Here is a 25,867-nt window from a genome sequence, read left to right as displayed (position 1 = left end):
TAGTGCAACTCTTGGTCCTGTTTTTTACTTCAGGTAGGAGCTTGCTTGTTCCCATCCCCTGTGCCTCTTTGAGCACAGCTTTTTCCACCTCAGCTCCTCTCTCAACTCGGCTACAGTTGGGAAGAGCTCCAGAACAAACGGCTCCTCTGTGACCCTTGAACATCTCGGCCTCCCAGTCGCAGCAAAGAGGGTGTGCAACCTCCTGGCCTCACAAGCAAAATTCTCTTGTGCCTCTGGCAGTTCATATTTAAGAGGATATTTTTATAAGGCCAAGTTGGATGGGGTTTGGAGCAACCTGGTCTAGTGGAAGGTATCCCTGCCCATGGCAGGGGAGTGGAATGAGGTGAGCTTTGAGGTCACTGCCAACTCAAAGCCTTCTGGGATTCTGGCAGAGGCTGAGAAGAGGCAGTGCAGAGCTCTGGGGCTGCTCTGGCTGCCACGCTGCTCCGTGAGTGCTGAGCTCACAGGGAGCCCAACCCAAGACTCAAGGCCATCCCTCCCCATCAGTGGTGGAGATGCTTTGGGTGGCACCAAGTGGTACTTTCCAACCACAATTTTTCCATCCCAGGGTGTGGGAATGCACAGGGTGGGAAAGCTGTGGGACACTGGTGTGACACCAGGGGCAGGGCCCCAGCTGGGATGTGAGCAGCTTCCCTGCATGAATCGGGGCTGCACAGCACAGTCTGCAGTGACAGTGAGGAGAAATGACTGTGCCAATTTGCAGCAGAGCTCCTGAATTCTGTCACTGCCAATCGCTGTCACCACACGGCCTCCAAGGCCTCACCTGGGCCATGGCTAAGCACCTGCTCTCCTGTCTCATTAGGAGCTGTTACCATCATTATTTCGGCTCTCAGTCCTGCCCTGGGCTGTGCAGCCAGTGTTGCCCTGCGGGGCTGAGGTGCTGCAGGAGACGACCTGAATGCTGTGGGGTCTTGAACCACCACAGGATTTCTTGGCTTGATCAGCTGGCCTGGACCAGCCCCAACAGGTCTGTGCTGTCCTGAGCTGCAACACACTGAAACAGCTGCCTGATCCCAGGCAGTGTTTGCCCTGCTCTCCCCGACCCTGCCACCAAGTACATCCATCCCAGCCTGGGTTAACCCTGGGAATTGGTTACATGTGTGTTGTGGACATCAGTGCAGCTTCCTCCACATTCCCGTGACCTGGGGCTACCTCCTGTCCCTGTGAGCACAGCCTGGGCTGCCCATGTCCCTGCCTCTGTGTCCTGCCCAGGTGCAGCTGGAATGTGGGCATCACCGCTCCCTGCTCCAGCCAGTGGTGCCATCTTCTAGGAGCTCTGGACCCCTGGACATGGGGCACTGGGGAAGGCACTCCCCAGGGAGCAGAAGACCCAGGGGCTGTTTTCTGTGTCCTTGTTCCCTGAATAGATCTTGTTCCCTCCTACACTGTCCTGTGCCCTGGTTGTGCAGGGGACACAAGGAACCCCACTGTGTCATCCCTTTGCTCATCTCCAGGGAGGGAAGAGGTACTTACTGCTTCACCTCCACTTTACCCTTCCTTTAGGCAAGGGCTTTTAATTTCCTTTTAGGGCCAGAGCAGCAATCACTAAATGATGTCAGATCCCTCGGTGTGAAGCCGTGGGATCTCCCAGCCTCTGGCTAAGCCCTGCCTGAGCGACAGCCTAGTACCTGCGGGTCAGAGACCTCCCCGGTGCTGCTGACAGCTCTGCTAAAAGCTCTTTGTTCCTCAACCCCTAAGGCCCTGCTAAGTGGCAAACAGCACAGAGAGCATCTGCAGAGCCATGAGGAGGGACTCCTGACACAGGGATGCTCTGCTTTGCCTGCTCCTCTGAGTGGTGATGGGCCACAGGCAGTGCTACAGCTCACTCTGCCTGCTCGGGGGGCACTGGGTTTGTCCACAAGCAAGCTGAGCCCTGAGATCAGGAGAGCTGCTCCAATCCCACGGGAGTGATGATTTCCATGGGACAGCACTGTCACTGCCACCGTCCCTGTCACCCCTGCCCACCTCTGCACGTCTCCATCAGCTCTGTGCCGAGTGTGCCAACCAGACCTGTTGATCCATATGGATGTGAGGGCAGCAGTTTGCTCTCTGTAATCACCCGCTGGGTTTTACCCCCATGAAAGGGCCCCTGGAGAGCAGATGTGATCAGCCACCAAGGCAAGGCTCCTCTGGTGGGTGCCTACACCTTTAAATCAGGGAGAAAAAAAAATAAAATAAATCCTTCGCCTAGAGGGCAGTGGAACAATTTTGACTTTAAAAAGAGAGCGAGACAGAGAGAGCGAAGTGAGCGTTAACAACTCCTGATCCAGTCCCTGGGCATTCATTAATGTTTCATGGCGCTTTCAATTATTGCCTCCTCTGCCACTGCCGTCATCTGTCTCTTCAAATCGACGGTATAATAACCACTCAAGCAGAAATCCACTCTTGCTGTCTGCCCGCCACTCCCCTCCCAGCCTCCGCAGCTCCCTCTCTCCCAGCTTTTCATCTGTGCCCGGCACATCTCTGGCTGGCAATGCCTTTGCCCTGCCCCGCCTGCTGCGGGCGGCCCCAGCTGGGGCAGCGCTCGGGGCACACGGGGATGTGCAGGACCCTCCTGTTCACAGCCAGGCTTTCAGCAGGCAGATCCCCCTCCACAGCGAGGGGGTTTGCAGCTGCTTTGGGCACACGCGCTGGGGCACGGCAGGGTCTGACCCCCCAACCTCGGGCACTGAGCCGCAGAGCCTGTGGTCACCCCACCGTGCCCCTGACCCCAGTGTGCACCCCACGGCACATCCCACCCCCAGCCCCAGCCCCGTGTCCTCGGTCAGGAGACACAGCGGGTGTGCAGGCACGCGTGTCCCGCGCAGCCCCGGCCCTCTGCACCCACCCACGCGTGAGCACAACGGGCACAGCCAGACGGCTCTGCCTGCACGGGCAGCACGGGCAGGCTGCTGCCTGCTGCCCGCACAGCCCCGGGCTCAACCCACCAACAGATGCGGCCCAAATCCCTCCCTCCCCTGCAGAATGTCCCCGCGCTGCCACCTGAGCCCGTCTATGACACGGGGGAGCCCCAGGGCAAGCGAGGGCTCCCTGTGTGCCTGACAGCCCTGGAGCTGTTGGTGCCTGGGCAGGGAGGGGCAGTGCTGAGGAGACTGGCAGAGACCATGAAGCAAAGTCTGTCCGTGCATTTTCCTACACGGTGTTATGGCTTAGCCAAGAAGTGTGCAGAGGGATGGAGAAGAGTGAGGAGCATCTGGAGCACCTACAGCTCCTCTGTCCAGCAGTGGGACCACAGAGCTCAGCTCAGCCTTTCTGTGCCTAGAGTGAGTCACAGAATCCCAGAACAGTTTGGTTTGTGAGGGATCTCAAAGCTCATCTCCTTCCAACCCCTTGCTATGGGCAGGGACACCTCCCACCAGCCCAGGTTGCTCCAAGCCCTGTCCAGCCTGGCCTTGGACACTTCCAGGGATGGGGCAGCCACAGCTTCACTGGGCAACCTGTGCCAGGGCCTCATTACCCTCAAAGGGAAGAATTTCTTCCTAATATCTAATAAAAATGTGTTCTATGTCAGGTTAAAGCCATTCCCCCCAGTCTCAGACCTGCCAGCATCAAGGCTGCAAACCTCACACATGCCCATAAATCTCCCATTTGCCTTGTCCAGTCCTCAGTGGTCACAAACATGTCCCTGGGCTCAGCACCTCAGGGGGAAGGAGCCAGACACTTCCACCCAGAGCAAGGACACATGAAGGCCACAAAGTGGGTTCCCAGCTACTCTGCCCAGCATCCACCAGCCTGACCAACACATCATTGCTATCTGGGATGGGAGGAAGAGCTCGTGCCTTCCATGCAGACTGGGACAAACCCAAACCACCCCAGTTTGAAGTCAGTGTTCCTGCTCAGATGAAGTCATGTCCTTCAATCCCACCCCTGCATTCACACCTCCTAGAGGTGTTGGGACTCTGCACTTTTAAACATTTATTATTTTCTCCAAATGGAAATAGTGTTGAAATGTCAAAATTTCCAGTGGGACATTCCCTATTTAACTACCCTCTCTGGGCTGGGATTTATTGCCGACAACTGAATCACCCACATCTTGTTGCTATTACCGGAAAGCTTTTCTTGCTCCTGAGCTCCTCTCCAGCTCTGGTGTTTGAGTGTTACTCTGAGAGGAAGAGGATGCAGGGAGATGGACCAAGGAGATGTGGTGGCAGATGGGCACCGAGGGACTGGGCAGTGTAAGGACATGGCAGGACCCCACACCATTTTTGACCATCAAGGTGTTCAGACTCTGCTATTGGCAGAGCTGGGCAGAGCTGCCTTTCCTCCCAGGACAGGACTACTGAGCCAGCCCCCAGCCCCCTTGGCCCCACCTGCACTCCCAGCTGCTCCAGCAGCTCCAGCTCTGCCTGCTGCAGGGGCTCTGGGAGCACAGAGCTCCTCACCAGCCCTTGCTGCTCCTCCCTTTCTCCCCCTTACCCCACCAAGCCAGTTTTCCTTTAGAGTCTTGCTTCTCCCTTTCCCAGAACTCTCCTGGCTGGAGCAGGGCTGGAAGGAGGGGAGCAGGGACTTGGCCCCTGGGAGTGGCTGGACTCAGCACGAGGTGCTGGGATGCTCAGGAATGGCCCAGAAGGAGTTTTACTCTCTTCTTTCTTTCTCTGGCTCTTGTAAAGATATTTTGGAGTCCCTCTGATGGGAGCCAGATGTGCTGCAGATGTTTCTGCTCAGCAGAGTGCTGGCTTGCCTCCTGCACATTCAGAAGGCTGCACATGTGTCCTGGTGACAGTGGCCACAGCCCCTTTGGCCAGGGCGCTCCCACGCACACACACACTCACCTCGAGTGTGCCCAGAGCTCCAGGGGTGCTGCCACATGGGCAGGCACAAACAGGCAGGGCCACACTGGCATGGGGGCACACTGGCATGGGGGCACACCTGCACACCCTGTTTTACTTGTGCACTACTGGCACAGGATCTCCCATGCATGTGGCACAGGGAGCATTCAAGTGCAGTTGTGTCCTGCACACACCAGGGGTTGCACCCCCAGAGACTGCACCACTGGTGGCTTCAGGCCACAGCTCCAGGCATGGGCAGACCCTTCACGGGCTGCAGGAGCTGCCACACTGAGCTGAGGCTTTGAATGGATGGAGCCTTGTCCTGCTCTGATCCATCACAGAGCAACAGGTGGTGTGGCACAAGCAGCAGGCAGGGGACTGGTCACCACCTCCTTTTAGAACCATGGAATCACAGAATGGCTGTTGGAAGGGACCTTAAAGCCCAACTCTTTTGACCCCCTGCCATGGGCAGGGACGCCTTCCACCAGCCCAGGTTGCTCCAACCTGGCCTGGGACACTCCCAGGGATGGGGCAGCCACAGCTTCTCTGGTCAACCTGTGCCAGGATCTCACCACCCTCACAGCCAAGAATTCCTTCCCAAATCCCATCTAACCTGCCCTCTGGCAGTGGGAAGCCATTCCCCTTGTCCTGACCCTCCATGCCTTGTCCCAAGTCTGGAGCCTTCTCTTCTCCAGGTGAGCCTCCCCATGTCTCCCAGCCTGGCTCCAGAGCAGAGGAGCTCCAGCCCTGGGATCAACTTAGTGTCTCCCCTTTGGACTCATTCCAACAGGCAGAGTCCTCTGTCTTTTGGCAAAGCCCTTCACTCAGCAAGTGCTGTCAAGTGCCATCCCTCCAGAGCCAGGTGGGAGCTGTGCCTCCCTCTGCCCTGTGGGGACCAGGACCTGAGGTCATTTGTCTTTCTCCACATTGCTCCCTCAGAACCAGACTGGGCCAAATTCTGTGTCAGTGACCACCCCTGTGATATCTGGCATCTTCCATGGAGTAATCAGCCACAGACACCACCCCCCTTATTCACCTGCCCCTGAGCAGCCCCCAGCCCACCCTCCCTCCCCACACACCTGCACACAAGATGTGTATTATCACAATATTTCCCTCACATACTTTCCTTCGTGCCCTGGCAGGGGGGGCCTGGAGGAATGCAGCCCCCCCAGGATCACACCCCCCAGCACTTCCATCTCTCTCTGGGATGGGCTGTCCAGCCCTGGGCTTCCCCTCACAGTGCTGCTGGTTGGAGAGGGGCAAGAATGGGGGTTTATGACTGGCGGGTGCTGGGCAGTTTCCTGACTGGTCCCACAATGTCACAGGAGTGAGGGCTCAGTGCCCAGGAGCCAGACCTGCCACACCCAGAATCCAGACTCAGACCAGTTTCCCTGCACAGGCTCCAGTTTTCTTTCCCATTTCTGGACTCGTGTTGCCATTCACCATTCATTGTGCAGCACAAATCCAGATGACGTGTAAGAGCAGGGTGGAGGGACAGTGGGGTAGGGCAGGTGGGCAGCAAACCCAGTGCACCCAGCACCACCAAACCTTGGGAAAACCTGGAGCAGAGTGCACAACCTGAGAGCTTGGAATTGGCCTTCCACGTGCCAAGTGAGTGAGCCAGGTGAGTGCTGATGCCCAGGGCAGTGGGAGGTCCAGGCTGAGCATCCCAGCACAGGGTTGTGTGGGGAGGGGGGGGCTGGCACTGCCTCTCCCCCACCGCCCCCTCCTCCCCTTCCCCCTGCTCACAACTCCCCCTCTCTTTCCTAATCCCCACAAATGCTAAGATATTTAAATGTGGTATTTTCAAATCTAATCAGCGTTCCAAAGCTGTGCTGCCGCCACTCAAATTTAATTTGATCCATTTACCAACTTTGTGGTGCATCTAATCAAAGAGAGGGAACAATTAGGTGAATGTCAGGGGTCACCTCAGCCTCCTGTGCCAACGAGCCCTGGGAGGCATCACAGCAAGGCCGGCCCTGGAGAACAGAAGCAGGAGCCAGGGGACTCTGGATGGAGGTGGCCACAGGGATGGAGGGTGTCCTGGGTCATGCACACCACAGGGTGGCTCAGGGGGAGGCAGCCTGGCCAGGGAGGGTGGGATAATGCCCTGCCCTCACTTTGGAGTGAGCAGAGACGTGGGCTGTGCAGGCCTGTCTGCTGGAAGGGGTGCACTCTGCTCCAGCCACCTCCTGTGCCCCGTGTCCCACAGCTGTCCCTGATGTGCTTGACCAAGGCCTGCTACTGCTGCTCTTGCAATTCAGTGCACAATAATCCATAGTCTGAGCTTTGATCCTCTCCCACCATCCACATGTGGGCTCTGGACAGGGCTGGGAGAGGTTCAGGAGGCAAAACCTCAGCCAGACTCATTCCTACCTTGACCAAAGCTGCAATGCCACGTCATGCATGGGGTGAACACCCACCCCCCACCCCACCCCAACCCCAGATCAGACTGGCCACCCCATTGGCCAGCTGGTGTTGGACCAACAAGATTGAAGAGAAGGACCAGGCAGGGTCTCAGTGCAGGCAGAGCAGACAAACAAACCTGGTGATCCAGCAGTGCCAGGAAGCCAGGGCAGAGCAAGGAGCTCAGGGCTGGGAACCTTTTCCCTGCCTTACTAGGGTCATGACCTCCATCACAGAACTGCAGAATCACAGAAGGACTTGGTTTGGAAGGAACCTTAAAGATCATCTAGTTCCGATCGTCTGTCATGGGCAGGGACACCTTCCTCTAGAAGGTGGAAAAACCATCGTGTGGTTCATCTTACAAGCTCTCTCTGCTTTTCACTCATGACAAGAGATGAAGGAAGACATGAAGTGTCTTCTGTGCCACATTTTGTAGCCTCAGCACAGGCAGAGCAAGGGGTCCCTCCCTACTCCTCCCCAGCCCTGAGCAGCAAACTGTGCCTTGCATTGCTCCAAGAGTCTCAGCCCATCCCTGGCCCACAGAGATCCCCCACTGGGTGTGTTTGTTGGGCTCGGCCTCAGTCCCCCCACAGTGCCCAAACCCTGAGCTTGCTGCAGGGTCTCTGCAGTGTGGAGGTGAGGGGCCAGGGTGGGGAACAGGTCTGCTGGGGACAGTGAGGGGGACAGCCAGGCCAGCAGGACCACCAGCTGCAGCACTCTGGGAGGGGCAGAAAGAAAAGGGGGGCGGGGGGGATGTGTGTGTGTGTGTAAGAATAAATGACTTTTGGCAGATTTCTTGTTTCTGTTTTCAGTATTTTCTTTGAAGGACTGGAAAAAGGAGTGTCTGCAGCTTCCTCACAAAGGGCAGCTCCAATCTCTGCTCCCTGTGAGCAGGGACAGCACCCAGGGAATGGCTGGAGCTGTGCCAGGGCAGGAACAGCACCCAGGGAAGGGCTGGAGCTGTGCCAGGGCAGGGGCAGCACCCAGGGAAGGGCTGGAGCTGTGCCAGGGCAGGCTCAGGTTGGATCTCAGCAAAAGGCTCTTCCCCCAGAGGGTGGTGGGCACTGACCAGGCTCCCCAGGGCAGTGGGCACGGCCCCAAGGCTGCCAGAGCTGCAGGAGGGTTTGGATGATGCTCTGGGGCACAGGGTGGGATTGTTGGGGTGTCTGTGCAGGGCCAGGAGTTGGACTGGATGATCCTTGTGGGTCCCTTCCTCTCAGAACATTCCATAATCCTATGATTTTAAGTGAAGGAAAGGCAGGTGTGGGGAGAGATGACACGTGTGATGTTTGCTGTACCCCCCTTCCCTGCCCCAAGTCTGAGTCCAGAATGACCCACACCGGAGTAGAAGCTGCTCAAGAGACACCAGGAGGGGTTTGGGCACTCTCAGGGTACAGTGGGGCCATCCCAAGTTTTGGTACCCATACTCCTCACCAACACCAGCACCTCCCCACACTCTCATGACGTTGTCCCAGTTCAGCAGGTGGGCCCAGTTTGTCCCTGTGTGGGGGTGACCAAAGCTGTGCATTCCAAACCCTCCATTCATTGCCCAGCAACTGTTCCCAATGGCCCATTGGCAGCAGCTGCCCAGGGCACAGCTGAGCCCTCAGGCTGGGAGCTGGCTGGGAAAGAAGCCTGGCAGAGGAGCTGGGAGAACTGCCCTGCAGGGAGTCCTTGGCACCTCCACACCCACCTGAGGGCTCAGCTCTGCCCATGGGCCAGCAACCATTCCAAAATCCCCCCTGACTGCCAGAGTCAGATCCCCCAGTGTGGAACTCCCTGCCCTGGGGGAGGCACTGGGGGCTCCCACCCAAACCTCAGGGGAGACAATCTTGGGGTCTAGGGACTTCTGGGACCACTCATTGGATGCAGAGGAGGAGCAGAGCCTGGCCAGGAGGAGCCACCACTCTGGCCCAGACTGTGCCATCATCTGCACCAACAGGTTTGTCCCTTCCTTTTCCTTTGGACTTGGGGGAACCACGTGGGGCTCAGCACAGGGGCCACCAAACCCCCCTGTGTTTGTGCCCCAGGGGACTGGGTTAGACTGCTGGGGTTGGGGGTTAAACCCAATTTCTCTTTGTGCCATTGCATTGATTGTAATATTGTTATTAAATTGTAACTCTGATTTATAATCTCTTTCATGTTGGGTTTGTTTCTCCTGATGGTTTACCTTTAAACCAGCACAGATGTGCATCACCCTCTTACTGCAGCATTGAGGTCCCTGATCTGAGCTGGGGGGAAGCTCTGGGAGCATTAGGTATTTACCTTGAAAATGGCTGAATTGAAAACTAAGCTCTTTTCCCACCACCCATGAAATTCCAAACTCAGACTTTTAAGTGCTGTAGCAGAAAAGCCCCAATCCCTCAAAACCACAAAAGGAAAAAAAATAGGAGCCAATATAGGAACAGAGGCTGGGAAAAAGCAGGAACAGAAAACAAACCAACCCTACAGAAAATGGAAATAAAACCCACCCAACTTGTTTGCTACCAAACACATCATCTTTTCAGGTTTTCCATTTTCCCCCAAAGGAATCCTCTGGCACTCCAGGAGCATCCCCCTCACCCTGACCCTGTGCATTCCTAGCACTCCCTTCCCCAAGCCACAGTCACAGCATTCCCATTCCATGGCTCCCTGCCAAAGAGAGACCCTGGAGATTGGCTCACACCAGCTGGTTGGGCACCACCCTCTGACTTGGCTCTGGAAGGATGCCAAGAGGGACAGTAAAAGCTGGTGTTGAAGAGGGGAGATCCCTGTGATGCCAATCCCAAGCAGATATGTCAGCCCTGGTCAGGGAAGGTGGCACAGGGAACGTGCTCCCACTGAGCTGGAGATGTAGAGAGCAGGTCCAGCACTGCCCGTGCTGGATGGTGATACCAGAGATGGACACACTCTGCTCCATGTGTTCTGTGTGTTCCCAGTGCCTGCTGGGGGTATAACACTCCCAACTCAGTACCTATTGCTCCTTCAGGATGGATATTTCGAAAAATTTCTTCACTGAAACGCTGGTCAGGCCTTGGCACAGATGCCCAAGGCAGTGGTGGAGTCACCATCCCTAGAAGAGTCCAAAAATGACTAAATGTGACACTTCATGGTATGGTTTAGTGACATGGTGGGATTCAGTCAAAGGCTGGACTTGACGACCTTGGAGGTCTTTTCCAACCTCAGCAATTCTGTGGTTCTGTGGGACCAAGACCACTGAGATGGAGAGAAAAAGGGGAGGTGGAGTGGAGACTCAAGGCCTTAGTCCATCCCCCCATGCCTTTCCAAACCCCCTCACATCCCAAGGACTCCTCCAGGCCTGATGCACCCACATGTGCCCTCCCTGCTCCATCCCACACTCCCTCCTTCCCTACTGCCCTGAAATCTCCTGTCCCCATGGTTCTCACACCCTTTCCTGCCCGTTCCCCTGTGTGCTCCCCAAGAGCGATGGGATCCTCAGGACTGGGACACACATGGGACTGGCCATGGCCCAGGTCCCACATCTCCTGTGCCCCCCAGGACATCACTGTGGCACCTCCCTCAGCCGTGTCCCAGCCATGGGTTGTAGGGATATTTCTGCCTTGTGATTTAAATCCACACACTGTGCAATCTGCTGCAGAGCAGGCATGCTTGGCACAGCTCCCCTGCCCACACTGCTCAGGGCCTCCTGGGCTCAGGCACAGCTGGGCTTTCCCAGCACAGACCAAGCAAGGAAGTTTGTCCTTTGTCCCCTCCGTGCTCCTCTGGAGGAGGTTCTGCCCAGAACTCCCTGCCCAAACCTGCTGCCCCTGCCCAGCTCCTGAGTGTCCAGCTGGGTTTGGTGTCTCACCCCACACCTGGAGGGTTGTGCCCTGGTGAGGGGTGGAAGAAGAAGAAGGAATGCCCTGGGAAACTGGGGGATTAGGGGCAAACCTCTCACATTTATTCCTGTTGTGGGCAGGATGGTGGGGAGATTGCTGTGTTAGGCTGGTGCCTGAAGGCTCTGCCAGGACCTCAGTGCTGCCCACACTCATACCGGGGCTGGCCATGATGGGAGCAGGGAAATGCCACTCTGGTTCTGCCATGATGCCTTCCTTGGCTTTGTGCCCAGAAAACTGGCATTTCCCAATGCCAGCCCTGCCCAGCACCCACCCTGAGCCCTCTCGATGCCCAGAGGGCTGTGGCAGAGATTTTGGATCTTGTGTTTATCAGCTCCCCTTCTCCAGAGAGCCTCTCCCTGGCAGGCCAGAGCTGCCCCTCAGCAGCACAGCTCCACACAGCCGTACTCAGCTCAGCCCAGCTGATCACAGGAGTGGCATCTCCACCTCCCTTGGCTGCAGCTCAGCATGTGCAGGGCACGGCAACTCCGAGCTGTCCATTCCTTAGGAAGCACAATGGATCCAGGGTCTCTTCGTCACAGGGAATGGGGAAACGTGAAGCTTAACAGCCTGCTGGGGCCACCTGGAATTTAGGGCAGGTATTTCCTACTTCCTTGTAGCTTCCTTTCATCTCCTCCACTACCTGTTGGCTCCCTCCTTCTCCTCTTCCCCCATGGTCTGTGTCTGACCCAAGGCTGCAGTCTCCCTCCTGGCCCCACAACCCCTTCTCCACCAGGAGGGTGCTCTTCCCAAAACACACACCATACTCCTTCAGCCTGTGGGTGCTTTGTAGGTCTGTCCAGGGAGCATTTTCTGGCAGGAGGGTGGGAAGAAGCACAGCCAAGAGGCTGGAGAGCCCAAACTATCTGTGGATTGGAGACACCTCCAGGGTCACCCCAGGAAGTCCCTGGGGTGCATCCTCTGCTGGGATATCTCATGGAGATGGGAGAAGGTAATGTGCACTGCCAGCAAGGGGGACCCTCTTATCCTGTGTCTCAATCCTTTTATCACCTCCCATCCCCCTAACCCTATCCCTCATTCTTCTTCCTCTCTCTCATCCCCTTCCCACTTCATCATCCCTTCCCACACCATCATCCCATTCCCTCTCCATCATGCCTTTTCCTCACCATCAACCCTTTCCCTCTCCATCACCCCCTTCTCTCTCCATCATCCTGTTCATTCCCTCATCATCATCGCTTTCCTACTCCATGATCCCTCTCCCACTCCATCCCAATCCTTCTCCATCATCTCTTTCTCTCTCCATTATCCTGTTTGCTCTCCATTATCCCATTCCTTCTCTCTCATCTCCTTTCTTTTCCATCATCCATTGCCCTCTCCACCATCGTTTCCTTATCCATCACCCCTTTCCCACTTCATCATCCCATTCTCTCTCCATCATCATTTTCCCTATCCATCATCCCATTCTCTCTTTATCATCCCATTCCCTTTCCATCATTCTTTTCTCATCTCTCTGGCTGTCTCTTCCCTGCCTGGGCTCACATCCCACTCCCACCCCACACTCCTCCTCTCAGGATGAAGGCTGTGAGAGCTGGGCTGGGCTGCAGCATGTGCAGGAGCCTCTCTGTGTGCTGAGGACACGGGAGCAGTGGGAGCAGTGGGAATAGTGGGAACAGTGGGAGCAGTAGGAACAGTGGGAATAGTGGGAACAGTGGGAGCAGTGGGAACAGTGGGAGCAGTGGGAGCAGTGGGAACGGTGGGAGCAGTGGGAGCAGTGGGAGTAGTGGGAACGGTGGGAGCAGTGGGAACGGTGGGAGCAGTGGGAGCAGTGGGAGCGGTGGGAGCAGTGGGAGCAGTGGGAACGGTGAGAGCAGTGGGAACGGTGGGAGCAGTGGGAGCAGTGGGAACAGTGGGAGCAGTGGGAACGGTGGCAACGGTGGGAGCAGTGGGAACGGTGGGAGCAGTGGGAACGGTGGGAGCAGTGGGAACGGTGGGAGCAGTGGGAGCAGTGGGAATAGTGGGAGCAGTGCGAGCAGTGGGAACAGTGGGAGCAGTGGGAGCAGTGGGAACGGTGGGAGCAGTGGGAACGGTGGGAACGGTGAGAGCAGTGGGAACGGTGGGAGCAGTGGGAGCAGTGGGAACGGTGGGAGCAGTGGGAGCAGTGGGAACGGTGGGAGCAGTGGGAATGGTGGGAGCAGTGGGAGCAGTGGGAACGGTGGGAGCAGTGGGAACAGTGGGAGCAGTGGGAGCAGTGGGAATAGTGGGAGCAGTGCAAGCAGTGGGAACAGTGGGAGCAGTGGGAGCAGTGGGAACGGTGGGAGCAGTGGGAACGGTGGGAGCAGTGGGAGCAGTGGGAGCAGTGGGAATAGTGGGAACAGTGGGAGCAGTGGGAACAGTGGGAATAGTGGGAACAGTGGGAGCAGTGGGAACGGTGGGAATAGTGGGAACAGTGGGAGCAGTGGGAGCAGTGGGAGCAGTGGGAACCGTGGGAGCAGTGGGAACAGTGGGAACAGTGGGAGCAGTGGGACAAGTGGGAGCGGTGGGAGCAGTGGGAGCGGTGGGAACGGTGGGAATGGTGGGAGCGGTGGGAACAGTGGGAACGGTGGGAGCGGTGGGAACAGCATCAGAGAGATGACGCTGGGGAGGAGAGGAGCAGAGGCAGTTTCAAAGCCTGCCCCCTGTTTGCTTGCAAGGAGTTAACTCTGTGATCTGTTGCGTGAGTTCTGATGAGAAGCTGGTTGACATGCAGAGCTGGAATAATGAAACGTAATACACATTAATAGGACCTCCCTCTGCGTGATTGCTTCTGCTCCACTGGCCCCATTGAAGATTTCACTTTTCTTTTAACAGTCAGAATAACAGAATGTGACATTAAGTCTTTTACATGCAGCAATTTATTTTAAAATATTGGGGCACTCAAAACAGTATCCAGAATGTTAAATAAGATATGCATGAGATGGAAATCAGAGCAGCACTGCAGTGAGAAGACAGGAGTCAGGCAGAGCCTTTTGCAGGCAAAGGCAGTTCCACTTTTCTTTTCTTAATTGATGTTTAAGGCACAAAGAAATCGCCGAGTTGGAGAGAGCTCTGAGGTGCAGCCCATCTGACCCTCTGAGCTCACCAGTCCATGCAGGAAATCGATAGCTAGTGTGGGTCCCACCCTCCCACACATCCCAAGGTCAAGCTGGGTGACACAAGCAACCTTGTGCCATCCAAGGCTAATGACACAGCACCAACTCTGTCAGAGGTCAAGAAGTGCTTGGACAATGCTCTCCTGCACGTGATGGGATGGCAGAATCAGAGAATCGTGGGAGCATAGAATGGTTTGGGTATGAAGGGACCTCAAAGATCATGTCATTCCACCCCTTGCCATGGGCAGGGACACCTCCCACCAGCCCAGGTTGCTCCAAGCCCTGTCCAACCTGGCCTTGGACACTTCCAGGGATGGGGCAGCCACAGCTTCTCTGGGCACCCTGTGCCAGGGCCTGCCCACCCTCACAGGGAAGGATTTCTTTGTAATATCCCACCTAACCCTGCCCTCAGCCAGCGTGAAGCTCTTCCCCCTTCCTCCTGCCACTCCAGGCCCTTGTAAATGGTCTCTCCCCATCTTTCTTATTAACTCTCTTCAGGTCCTGGAAGGTCACATTAAGGTCGCCCCAAAGTTTCTCTTCTCCAGGATGAACAATCTCAATTCTCTCAGCCTTTCCTCACAGAGCTGCTCCATCCCTCTGATCATCCTGGTGCCTCCTCTGGAATTGCTCCAGCAGCTCCATGTCCTTCCTGTGGTGAGATCCCCAGAACTGGAGGCAGCTCTGCAGGTGGGGTCTCACCTGAGGGGGCAGAGGGGCAGAATCCCCCCCTCCCTTGCTGTCCACACTGTGGGATCAGCCCAGCACATGGGGGGTTTCTGGGCCAGGGCATGTCCAGCCTCTCCCATCCACCAGCAGCCCCAGGACCTTCCCATCAGGGCTGCTCTCCATCAATTCATCCACATGGATTCTTGAGGTAATTCTTGGGGTTGTTCTGTGCAAGGCAAGGAGTTGAACTTCAAAGATCTTCCAGCTCAAGAGATTCTGATTCCATGATTCTATGTCCTGTGAGGTGCCCTGCGAGGTGCCCTGTGAGGTGGCAGGTTCACACACCAGCTCCAGTCTCACTGGGCCTCTGGAGGGTCCAGCACTGCCAGGAGTCAGCATTCCAGCTAGGATTACCATGGGAGAGGATGGATCCCTCTGGAATTGTAAAACACATGGCTTTTGCTGCACCTTGGGAATGCAGTGGCTGGAATGCTGCTGGGGTGGAGCCCATCAAAGCTGACCCTTCCAGGGAGCATGGCAAGGATGCCCAGGGTGTTTGGTGCCTGTGCTGTGCCAGAGCCTTCCCAACGTTGGGGCCTCCCTGATCCCACCCCACAGGTGAGGCTGGCCCAGCCACCCCCCTGGAGCAGGGTGATGTGCCCAGGAGGCTCCTGCCCAAAGCAGAAAGCTTTGGGATCTGTAGGGTTTGTGGTGGATTTCCTTACACACTGGGTCACACCCATGGCCTGGAGCCCTTTGCGCTGCTCAGTCCCATCCCATGAGCACTCACAGGACTGTCTCACATCCCTGCTCTGACCCTCTGGTAGGAATGAGGCCAAGAGCCATAGGATATGCTCTGAGACATGTGGTGAAGTCATTTCCAGGAGATGTGCCATGAGGTGTGTGGGCAGGGGATTTCTGTGGGGGTGATGTCCTGCTGAGGGTGGGATGGGTTCTCAGGTGGAGCCCAGGATGACCCTTATCCCTGCAATGGGCCAGCTGGAAGAGGGAGTGATACTGAGGTGTCATGGATCTGTTCTGCCCTTGCACAAGACCCACAGCCTTATAATCTGTCTTTGTAACTCTCAACATACCTAATTTACATATAAAGTGGCTGTTCCCCCCCCCCCCCATTTATGACAGCTGTAACAGAATGTTTGCTACAGTCTCACCTGTGCTTCTCCCAAAAGCATAAACTGGCATTTGAAATTCTCCATGTCTGAGCCACCTTACGTTCAAGTGGATGGGCTTGCACCTCTCTCCTCCTCGAAGCAGGGGCAGCTCTTTGGTAAGATTTGTGCCTCTGACTGTGTCAGAGAATCCCTGGGAACTCTTGCACATAGTGCTGTACATTTATATTTTGCAGCTCTAGTGACTTTTATCACCAGCAATTTAAAAGAATCTGTAGTCTGTTGCTCCAATAAACTGCATTATTTGTGAATCTGTTGTGAAAGTTCTTACTGAACTCAACCAGACTTACAGTGTCAGATCAGAATACATGACTGTGAGTGAGACCAGACTTACAGTGTGACCCACACACACTGTTGGTGCACCTGAGAACACGACCAGACTTCAAGTTCTGAATTGATTCTACTTAGAAATGAAGCCCAGCCACAGCCACTCTCTCTGATCTCTGAGGAGCTCCTAACAAGGGGCTTTATTTCCTGCCAAATTTCTATCCTCTTAATGCAACAACTCTCCAAGTGGTTTCTTCTGCTTCTCCATGCAGGGGTCACTTCTCTGCCCAGTGCTGCCTCCACCCACCCCATCACAGGTGCCTGTCACTGGTTCACCACTGACTGTGATGTCACCCGGACAGGAGGAGCTGTTCATGGGGACAGTGACTGCAGTCCAGCCCTTGCTCTCAGCCAGCCCTTCCTGCTGGGCAGAGGTTGTTGGGGCTGAGCCCCTCACTGAGGATTCAGCTGCTGCCTTGGCCTGGCTGCTCTTGGAGCACATTTCTTTGCCCCACAGCAGCTGTTGGAGCATCTCCAGATCACAGAGGCAGGAGCTGGGGACAGCAGCTCCCAGCATCGCCCTCAGCCTCCCCAGTCCCCAGAGGGGGTACAAAGGCCATGGGAAGGCAGAGCTCACATGGCCTGGCACATCCTTTAAAGGGCATCTCCTTCAAAAGCCCTGTTGGGTTCTGACCTTTCTGCCACATTTTCAGGGTTTTCTCTGGGAGTTTTGAGGATCAAGAAAAATATTCCCCCACACCCTTCCTCCAGCAACTGAGGCCAGAGAGGGCTTGGGGTGGGGGTGAGGAGGCTGCAGACCCCTTTGTCCCCTTCCCCTCCTCACTGCCCCTGCCCCAGCCACCCCTGCCCCCTCGGGCTGACACGCTGCTGCCCACCCTCACCTCCCCTGGGCAGCACAGACTTGCCTCAGGCAGCTGAGTGCAGAGACAACAGCCACTGCCCTGTCCAGAGATTGACTAATTCAGCTCAGAGACAGAAATCCCATTGACTAATTCAGCTCAGGGACAGAAATCCCAGGAACGCGATGAAGCGACTGCATCCATCAACAGGAAGAGAGAAGGAGCACAGGAGCTGGGAGATGTCAGCCTTGGGAAGAGGAGATCTGTGCTGGGAGGCTGATCAGACTCTCTGAGAGCCAGGACTCAACACTCCCAGTGAACTGGGATGTCCACCAGGGCCTCCAAGAGCAAGGACTCAGTTCTCCCAGCAAGATGCCCAGTGGCCACAGAGTTGGCTGGATCTGGCTGCTCATCCTCCCCTTGAGAAGGTCCACACTCACCCAGCACACCCCACACTGACAGAAGTGGGGGCTGTGGGCGTTGTGATGTCTCTGTGTGCCCCAGGAACTGGGGGGATTCCTTCACCTCCCCAGGTGGGGATGGGCCTGTTATGGAGAGCTGAGGCTGGAGCATCCCTCCCAGTGGGGTGATGGGTGAGGGATGTCCTCACAGAGGAAGAACTGGGTTCCTGCAGGTCCCAGTGCTGTGGGAAAGGCTCTGGGCAGCTTCTCCAAAACACAGCACAGCCTGAAGTGACTCCATGTGCCATCAGAGGGAGGGCAGAACCAGGAACTCAGGAATCTCTGCTTTTTCAAGCTGCACAGATGCAGTAAAATCATTTTATAACAGCTTTGATGGACAATGGCTTTAAACTGCAGAAGAGTAGGTTTAGATTGGATATTAGGGAAAAATTGTTCTCTGTGAGGGTGGGGAGGCCCTGGCACAGGTGCCCAGACAAGCTGTGGCTGCCCCATCCCTGGAAGTGTCCAAGGCCAGGTTGGACAGGGCTTGGAGCAACCTGGGCTGGTGGGAGGTGTCCCTGCCCATGGCAAGGGGTGGAAGGAGATGGTTTTTGAGCTCCCATCCAACCCAAACCATTCTGTGATTCTAAGCCCCATGATTTCCACCTCAGTTCTGCCCATTCTCTGACCCCTTACCATGTGATATCCACTGACTCCAGCAAGGATCACAGGGCAAATCCTGTGGCCTGTCACACCAGATACCCAATTCCTTTAATGCAAATGCACCAAAATGACTCCACCCCTAAATCAACGAGGATTGTGCCTGTCATCAGCTGGCACTGCCCTGATGACAGGGGTCGGTGTCACTGTAGCTGAGTGGCAGGTCCCCTCTGAGCTGCTCCATCTGCCCTGCCCAGGGAACCCAGGATGGCAGTGCCAGCTGCCCAGGGTGGCGATGGCTTCTTGGCTTCGCCTCCAACACGGAAACATTTCTGTGGAGAAAACTGTCTGCTGCTTTCTGGTTTAATCCAGGGGGGAAGATCACAGTGACACTGCCCAGTCCCTGCCCTCAGGGACCCAGCCCCCCTCCTCTGCATGCCAACTTCTCCATTCTGCCAGGCTGGAATTTTCCCAGCAATCTTTCCTGCCAACCCCCTGATGTTTTGCATTAGTCCTCACTCGGACTGAACTGTGCCTCAAAGCCAGGGCATTCCAGGGACTGGTGGTCTGCAGCTGGCTCTTGACACCATGAGAGCCTGACAGTCCCCATAGTGCCACCTCAGGGTGGCAGGACCCTGTGGGGAACGAGCTGTGAACCCTGGGCTGCTCCTGGAGCCCAAATCCATCATCTATTCGCTCCGGAGATCTTTGCAGCCCCTCAGGCACTATCCAGATCCAGCCTTTCAAGACAGTGGCATCGCCAGCATGACACACTCTGGGGCATTCAGGGGGCTCCTAAGGGGAACCACAGACACCCCAAACCCTGTGATGGGGTCTGACACTGCTCTGCTCCCACCCCAGTGCATTGCACTGACACAACCAGTGCAGGACTTCCATGACCCTTGTGGGTCCCGTCCAAGTCAAGATACTCTGTGGTTTTAAGACCATGGGAGGGATTTACCCCCACACCTCTCTGCCTTCTCCTGCCTCCCCTGTGCCAGACAGCAGCAGGACAGGCTGCAGGGCTCCAGCCATGGCAGAGCCCATTTAAGTACATTTGGTTTGTGCCAACGTGCATCCCCAGTGCCACACTGTGCCCGTGGCCCTGCTTTTGGGACACAGGCCTGGTGGGCACAGCTCATCCTGCTGGGGTGTGTGCAGGGGGGACACAGCATCCCAAGAGCCTCCTGCCACTGCAGAGAGGCAATGACAATGTGACAGACACCATCCAGCCTTTCCTGGGGCCTCAGACTGACTCCAAGCAGGACTCCTGGCACATGGAATGAGAGGGAGAACTGACATGTCTTTCACCTGGGAGCTCAAAAAAGTTCCTGATACGCCCCAATCCTTCTGCCTCGCCCTGGGAACAGACAATATAGAGGCCCTCAGACCTCCTCAAACCACATCCCAAATTGCCTTTCCACCCAAACTCCTCGAGGATGAACAAGGTGCAGCATCCCCTTCACAGGGTAGGAATGAGCTCAGCCCCTCTGATCTGGGGAGACATCCCTCCTTGGCTCCAATTCCCTCAGATACCGAGGCCAAGCAGCCCCTCCCCATCCCTGCAGACACATGAAGGGCTGTCCCCACATACCCTGTGCTGGCTTAAAGCACCTCTGGAGATGAGGCTTGTGCTCAGGCCAGACCCCACCACAGAGAGGGCACAGCAGGCAGTGCTGGATGGGAGCCTTGGCCTCCTGCACCAGCCCCTCGCCCTGGGCAGTGGGACCACCCTCCTCCCCACTGGGCTCCCTGCATGTGTCACAGGGTGAGGGGTGTTCAGGGGGGCAACCTCTCCCCAGTGCTACCTGCGGTGCCTGGAGGGCTCAGTGCAGTGCCTGGAGGGCTCGGTGCAGTCCCAGCCATGCACATCAAGCTTCAGCACGCTCCAAGTGGGAACAGAAGAGCCAGCAGGAGCAGGAGAGCTGCAGAGTGCTCCGGAGAAAGAGCCACTTCTGCTGGCACTGCTCTGCACGCAGGCAGGTGCCCGGGACTGCACACCTGGGCGGGGGGCTGGGGGTGCTGGGCCGGGCAGAGGGGCTGTCAGCCATGCCACAGCCTGGTCCCTGCCTCCAGAGCCTCTTCCCGAAGGAGAAAGCCCGACCCGCCGCTGCCAAGGGGGCCTGGGAATGTGCTGGTGTCCTTCCTGCCTCCCTTGCAGCGCCAGCCTTGTCCCCGTGCCAGCTTCACTTCAGTATTATTCTAATTTAGGGAACTGATGCAAAAGGCTGTCCTGGCAGTCCGACTTGGCTTGGGCCGGGGTTATTTTGGTTTAACTTCAGTCATCTGAGGACAGGTCACACTTTAAAGCAGCCTGTCTCTGCACGACAAGGGTTTGCAGGGGGTCGCACCGTTCGTGCCTCACTGCCTCAGCCCAGCGGCTTTGGGGGCGCACAGCCCTCCCAGGAAAACTGCAGCTGTGGGTTTGGAACAGCCTCCCGCCTGCACGGCCACCCGCGCTCCCCTGGGGATGCTCCAAAGCATGTTCCTGAGTTGGGAACAGGCTGACACCGAGCGCAGTGGTGACAGCCCCGTCCCGAGCCGCGGGCACCGTCAGCTGCCCACCCGGAACGCCCCCCGAGAGCGCCGGGTTTATTGCCCTCATCCTTGGCAGGTCTCTGCAGCCTCGCTGGGGGAGGGCTGCCTTCCGGAAGGGCTGGATGGACCTCACCCTCTGCCGTCCCTGCGGCTGGGAGCGGCTGGCACCGGCCTGTCTGCCTTCCCCCGCTGCTGCCACCCACTCGTCCCGCGGGACACGCACAGCCCGGGGTCAAACGGGGGAGCACCGGGGTGGGAGGAGGGCTGAGGCACCTCGGAGCATCGGCACAGGGGTGGAAATGACCCTCCCTGGCACTCAGCTGCCCAGAAGTGGGGCTGGGAAGAAGGGGCTGGTGGAGGGAGGGGTGTGGCATGGCAGGGCTTGAAGACACTCCGTGGGCTCCCGGATCCCCTCCGGCACATCCTGGCACGGCCCCAGAGTGACAAGCCCAGCCTTGCTGCTGCAGGGTCAGATGTGGGACTCGCCCTCTCAGCTAAGTGGTACACTCGACATGCCCAGGGGAACTGCTGCAGACTGAGGCCGGGGAAAGTACAACACAACTCCTCATGATGTCCAGGGAATTCTCTGTGCTTCAAAGAGGGATGCCAAGTCTAACCTGCCACCTGGGAATGGTCCCCAGTCTGCTGTGGCTCCGTGCCCACGCTGTGTCTCCTCTGTGTCCCAGAGCTGGCTGGCTCAGGATGAAGCTGTGCCCGGGACTGAGTGCCTGTGCTCAGGATCACAGGATCACAGGATCACAGGCTGCTTTCCCAGCAGAAACAGTCACTCCAACACATCCAGGTCCCCAGGACACAGTGGGAATTCCAGTCTCCTGCTGGGGATGTGCCTCAACCAGGCACAGAGCGGGGCTGCCCAAACCCACAGCACAGTGGCTGAACGATCCCAAGTGAGATCTGCCTCAGCTGGGAAACTGGGTGGCTGCGAGGGAATCAGCACTCAGCCCCAGGCACCGTGCTTTTCCCTGGATTTCAGCACAAGGGTGCTTCCTCCACACACTGACATGCTGTCACGTTGGAGCAGCAGCCTTGCTGAGCCCTGGTTCTTATTTAGCCAAAGCCACAATTCCCTGCTGATCCCGGGACCTCAGGCACGTGTGCTCTGCTGAAATGGAGAGGAGTCCCAAGGGCTTGGCACCCACAGTCTCGGTTTGGTCAGGGAGTTCCTCCAGGAGCTGAGATGGCAGGACAAGCTCCATGGCAGAGGGAAGGAGCTGTAGTGATAAAAACACCAAGCCCAGCATCAAATGGGGTGAGGGAGGGGATTGTCCTACTATGCTCTGGGCTGGAGCAGCCTCACCTCACATCCTCAGGGCAGTTTTGGGTGCCACAACAAAAGAAGGATCTAAAGCTTATTAGAAAACATCCAAAAGAGGGGCATGGGGATGGTGAAGGTTCTGGAGGGGCCATACAAGGAGCAGCTGAGGGCACTTGGTGTGTTCAGCTGGAGCAGAGCAGGCTGAGAGCAGAGCTGAGCAGGGACTGCAGCTCTTCCCAAGGGGCAGCTCCATCTCTGGTCCCTGTGAGCAGGGACAGCACCCAGGGAATGGCTGGAGCTGTGCCAGGGCAGGGACAGGTTGGATCTCAGCAAAAGGTTCTTCCTCCAGAGGGTGGTGGGCACTGACCAGGCTCCCCAGGGCAGTGGGCACGGCCCCAAGGCTGCCAGAGCTGCAGGAGGGTTTGGACAACGCTCTGAGGGACACGGTGGGATTGTTGGGGTGTCAGTACAGGGCCAGGAGTTTACTAGATGATCCTTGAGGGTCCCTTCCATCTCAGGATGTTCTAGGATTCTATGATCTGGAACGAAGCTGCAAAGCATCCAGAGGCCATGCCCACCATGGTCTCCAAGTAAAATCACAACCACCTCCACGAGGCTCCTGGCAGGTGCTGGTACTGAATGGGAGCAGCCCAGGGAAAGTAAAGGCTGAAGCTGCCACAGGGCACCAAAATATCCCTCACTGGACAGGGTGGTGTCAGGACTCCACTGCTCTGAGTCTGTGTAAGACACTCCTGGTACCACCCAAAAGCAATTTTGACACTGAACAAGCACCGCAGTGCTCACAGATCTGACAGGATGGCTGGCACCACCAAACCAGACCAAAGAGGTGCTGTGTCCTTCGCCTGCCCTCCCTGGCGTGGGGAGCTGCAAGGCTGGATGTGGCATCAGCCTGGGCTGGGAGCACATTGTCCAGCTACCTGGGCAGGAGCACCTACCCCAGGACGCAGGTGGTTGGTGGGAGCACCGTACTGTGTGTGTGCCATGACTGCTTTAAATGCCTGCTCCGCACAGTCATTAGATGATATTTATGGTCCTTATTAAACAGCAAGGGGAAAAATAAAAAGCCCTGATCTGTGCAGTGAGAAGCTGAACTCAGTGGGCCGTGCAGACAGCAGGCGCCATCCCAACACGGACCCTCCAGGGCCATGCAGCCCTGCGAGGGACGAGCCCTGTGTCTTTCCCAGGAGCAGGCTGGGAATGTTCCTGGCAGGGCTGCCCAGCCCAGCAGTGCTCAGCGGCGGGGATAAAGCACACGCTTGTTCAGCTGACGGAGAAAATGCCTCTTTCTGTGCTTATTTACCGCGTCCGGTGTCAGGGTCCGCAGCAGGGGAGGAGCACGTGTTCCCCTCTCAAAGGGCTCTCCTGGGCTCGGTGCCACACAGCCCCCGAGCTGCTCTGTGCCAGCCCGGCGTGCACCGCGCCCCGTGTCCAGCCGCTGCCCGCTTCAGCCCGGCCGGCAGCCAGGACAGCGAGTCCCAAAGGTGCTGCGGCTCCCCAAGGTCGCGGGGAGGGCTGGGGAAGAGCCAGGAGCGCCTCAGTCCCACGGCTCTCAGAAACCCCCTCTGGTGCCTCCGCAGCAGCACGCGATGCAGCACACGGGCTGCCGTGCCGGAGCTGCTGGCAGCAGCGCAAGCACCGAGGTGGCACCATCCACAATCCCCCCGGAGCCCTTGCGGCGGGGGCAGGCACAGCGTCCCCCCAGGGGTTGGCACTGGGTGCCCAGCGCTGGCTGCAGCTCCCCCCGCTCCGGGTCCTGTTCCCCTCGGGTCACGGTGGCCGTGGGAGTGGCGGTGCCAGAGACCTCCCTGCGCGGCTGTGGCTTTGGAGCAGTGGATTTGTAGCCTGGCTGCTTCCTAGCTCAGCATGGAAGACACTCTACAATTTTTAATTTGCCAAAAAAGCCCTCTTTTTAGTTTACAGGGACAGAAGGGGGACTTTTATGTGCAATCTGTACAGCTCTCCAGAAAGCACTTACATTTATGATGTTCATGAAATTTATAGCCAGTTGGCAGTGCTGCTCTCTCCTCTCCTCTCCACCAGCCACCCTGGCAGGATGGCAGACTATAATAAGCAAGCCACGCATTCAAGTGGCATAAAAGGCATTTCTACAAGTTAGCCTCCTGCCCAGCCTTATAAACTCTAACAAGTCTCTAACAAGTAGGCAGGATCTCTTTATACCCAGAGAGAAAAACCCCTTTCAGAAATGGCCTTTTCACAAAGCCCACACCTTTCTTCTAATTAAGGTTAAATAGCTCCGTGTTTTCTGGCCAATTTCATTCTTTCCCCTTATTCCCCTCTTAACAAGGCAGCCTTTAAAAAGACATCACTAATTGGTGTCTGCTTCTCACATACCATGCGTGCTTTGATAGTCAGTTAGAAAGCCTTCCCCATCGATCAAACTTCCACTGAAAGGCTGCTAATGTGCTCCATGTGTCTGCCACCAGACAAAGCCAAGTGGCGGGTCCCCAGCTCCCTTCTCCTCCTGTTCCCATCCTCCCTCCCGGGCACGGGGTCCGCAGCCAGAGCTGCCCCCCGGCCCCGGCCTCCCTGGGAATAGCCCGGCCCGGCCCTGAGAGCCGCGTGGGGAAGGGAGGACTCCGCGATGTGTGTGGCAATTTGGAAATTAATGGGGAGTGGTTAAATGTTAAGGGTAGGATCTGAAACAGAGCAGGCGAGAGAGAAATTGTCAAGCTGATGGGACTGGAGGAAGGCCAGTGAGCTTTCCTGGGAATTCCAGTCTCCCCAGTGCTTGAAATATTCCTGGGGAGGGGGATGCTGCCATGGAAAGGGGCAGTGATTCCCTTCCGCCCTGCAGCCTTGCCGAGGATGGCTGTGGGAAGGAGGGAGTGTGCCCCCGGGTGTGGGAAGGAGGGAGCAGCGCCCCTGGGTGAGGGAAGGAGGGAGTGTGTCCCTGGGTGTGGGAAGGTGGGAGTGTGCCCCTGGGTGTGGGAAGGTGGGAGTGTGCCCCTGGGTGTGGGAAGGAGGGAGTGTGTCCCTGGGTGTGAGAAGGTGGGAGTGTGTCCCCGGGTGTGGGAAGGAGGGAGCAGCACCCCTGGGTGTGGGAAGGAGGGAGTGTGCCCCTTGGTGTGGGAAGGAGGGAGTGTGCCCTTGGGTGTGGGAAGGAGGGAGCAGCACCCCTTGGTGTGGGAAGGAGGGAGTGTGTCCCTGGGTGTGGGAAGGTGGGGGTGTGCCCCTTGGTGTGGGAAGGAGGGAGTGTGCCCTTGGGTGTGGGAAGGTGGGAGTGTGCCCCTGGGTGTGGGAAGGAGGGAGCAGCACCCCTTGGTGTGGGAAGGAGGGAGTGTGCCCTTGGGTGTGGGAAGGTGGGAGTGTGCCCCTGGGTGTGGGAAGGAGGGAGCAGCACCCCTGGGTGTGGGAAGGTGGGAGTGTGCCCCTGGGTGTGGGAAGGTGGGAGTGTGCCCCTGGGTGTGGGAAGGAGGGAGCAGCCCCCCTGGGTGTGGGAAGGTGGGAGTGTGCCCCTGGGTGTGGGAAGGTGGGAGCAGCCCCCCTGGGTGTGGGAAGGAGGGACTGTGTCCCTGGGTGTGGGAGGGAGGGAGCAGCCCCCCTGGGTGTGGAAAGGTGGGAGTGTGCCCCTGGGTGTGGGAGGGAGGGAGCAGCCCCCCTGGGTGTGGAAAGGTGGCAGTGTGCCCCTGGGTGTGCTGTGGCTCCTTCCCTGCACCCCAGCCACTGCTGGGCATCTGCAGCTCATCAGCCTTTCCCCAGCCAGCAGGTCCTGACGGCCTCGAGGAGAAGCCACAAGAGGTAGTTGTTCTTAGGAGAGCTCTGTGAGCCAGACCCACATGGCTCTGCAGCCCCCAGCCTGAATTCAGAGTCACAGAGTAATTTGGGTTGAAAGGGACTTTTAAAGGT

This window comes from Pithys albifrons, chromosome 24 (genome assembly GCF_047495875.1).
Source record: "Pithys albifrons albifrons isolate INPA30051 chromosome 24, PitAlb_v1, whole genome shotgun sequence".
Lineage (NCBI taxonomy): Eukaryota > Metazoa > Chordata > Aves > Passeriformes > Thamnophilidae > Pithys > Pithys albifrons.
This window is presented reverse-complemented; position numbering follows the sequence as displayed.